Consider the following 2,471-nt stretch of genomic DNA (forward strand, 5'->3'; position numbering starts at 1 on the left):
GCTTGGGAGAGAGGAGCAGATAGACCCCTTCCCTCTCCCCTGCCCCTTTCCCTTGTCCTAGCCTGCAGTTCTTTGCACCCCAAATAATACTTGCTGCCTCAGCCCCTGACATCATTTTGGTGGTCTGTGCCCCTGTGGGGCAGCACATGTACCATGTGTGTTCATGTGGGCATGGGGCGGGGGGAGGGGGAGCAGCAGTGCGTGTACATGTGTTCATGTCCCTGGTGAGCCCATACTGGTGGCTGCTATGTGTGCGGACGCATGTGGGGCCATGTCCCATCTGCTGACTCCTTCCTTCTTCCCCCAATAGCATCTCATCCTTGAGAGGGCAGGGCCCAGAGAGACCCCAAACATGTCCATCTGGGGAATGGTAGGTCCCCCACCTAGCCATGACCCATGGCCATGACCCAGGCCATAGGCTGTGTTCAGGGGCTGAGGGGGCAAGGTGGGGCCCTGAGAGGCTCTGTGCCCTATGGGGGCCAAGAAGCATGAAGGACTCAGACCCTCTGTGCCCAAGGCAAGGGACTGATGCTGCAGTGATTGTCTTATATCAACTGGTCCATCCTAGAGCCTGTCATGAAAGCCTACAGGCCCAGCAGAGGACCAGGGCAAGTGACCTGGCGGCACCGTGGTGGCACCGTGGAGGTCCTGCTGGCCTCTCTCCTCCCAGGCCTGGAGCACGCCCCCAGCCAGCACCAAGCAGGAGACATGGGGTGGAAGAGCTGTGAGTTCAGCTCCAAGCCACCTGCGATGCAGCCAAGGGAGAAGAGAAGGAAAATATTGAAAACAGCTGCAGTTCCCTGTCCAGCACATGACGCCAGGCCTGGGAGGAATGGATGAGAAGAACGAACACCAGCTCGTCGCTGCCATAAGTAATGTCCCCAGGTCCTGGCACTTGTCAGGCTCGGCCCCAAGGCCCCATCCCCTGCCCTCCATGGAGCAGTGCCTCATCCACCCTGCCCACAGTGGGAGCCACACTGTCCTCTCATCCCACTTCAGGTTCATGTTGAATCTGCGGTGTGGGAACAGTGACATCGCCTTCCACTTCCACCTGCGCTTTGGTGAGAACCGCCCCATGGTCACGTGCAACACGGAGCAGGATGGGAGCTGCTAGGAAGAGGAGGAGCGGGCTGGCACCATGCCCTCGCAGCTGGGCACCTTCCTAATGATGAAACTGAGCACCCAGAGTCAGTGCTACAAGGCCCAGGTGCTCAGGGCAGCCGGCTTGTCCCTTCCTGGTGTGGTGGGAGAAATCTCCCTAAGGTTCGTTGTCTAGCTGTAATTTGATTGACAGACAACGCGGGTAAAGAAAGACAGCTGTTTATTTGCTCGAGCAAAGACCATAAAGCCAGCAAAAGGCAAAATGCCCCCCCCAAGGGTGAGGTGATCTTTTATACTTATTACGCAGGGAGCAGCAGTGCGTGTACATGTGTACATGTCCCTGGTGAGCCCATACTGGTAGCTGCTATGTGTGCGGACGCATGTGGGGCCATGTCCCCTCTGCTGACTCCTTCATTCTTCCCCCAATAGCATCCCATCCCCTGCCCTCCATGGAGCGGTGCCACATCCACCCTGCCCACAGTGGGAACCACACTGTCCTCTCATCCCATTTCAGGTTCACGTTGAATCTGCGGTGCGGGAACAGCAACATCGCCTTCCACTTCCACCTGCGCTTTGGTGAGAACTGCCCCACGGTCACGTGCAACACGGAGCAGGATGGGAGCTGCTGGGAAGAGGAGGAGCGGGCTGGCACCATGCCCTCGCAGCTGGGCACCTTCCTAATGATGAAACTGAGCACCCAGAGTCAGTGCTACAAGGCCCAGGTGCTCAGGGCAGCCGGCTTGTCCCTTCCTGGTGTGGTGTGCCAGGCCATTTCCCACCACAGCCCTGACGACCTGTCAGTCTTTCTCCTCATGGACAAGGCCCTGGTTCGCCAGAAACCTTTTTCCCCTTGGCCCGAACCAACTGCCCGTCTGTGCTCACACCCTGACCCCTGCTCTTACAGGACGTCCCCTCACCGCGGCCCTGATGGGTGGCCCCTCCGTCCCCTCACAGACGCAGCCCTGCTCGGCCCGGCTCATCCCACCACACCCTTCACCGCCTGCTCATCGGTCTTTCAATCGACGCAGCCCCAACACGGCCCTGACCACCTGCCGTCTGCCCTGCCTGTCCCCTCAACCCAGTGCCCACCAGGCCACAGATGAGGGGCTTGGGAGTCGGAGAATTGTCGTTGATCCGCTGGATTGTGGTGCACACGCAAGAGGTCTACGCAACTGCCACACCAAGACCTTCAGCGCATACACCAGTGCAAGAGGATGAAGGAGTGGAGGCTGCCTTAGACCCACCACCCATGCCAGGGAGTGGCTTGCAGGCTGCTGGGCGGAAGGGTCCCAAGGCAGCTTCTGCTGAGCAGCTCTTCTCCTCCAGCTACTCCAGCTGCAGATACCTGCAGGATCTGGGGCACAGCTCGG

The sequence above is a fragment of the Alligator sinensis genome, unplaced genomic scaffold (genome assembly GCF_000455745.1).
Source record: "Alligator sinensis unplaced genomic scaffold, ASM45574v1 scaffold1683_1, whole genome shotgun sequence".
Classification (NCBI taxonomy): Eukaryota; Metazoa; Chordata; order Crocodylia; family Alligatoridae; genus Alligator; species Alligator sinensis.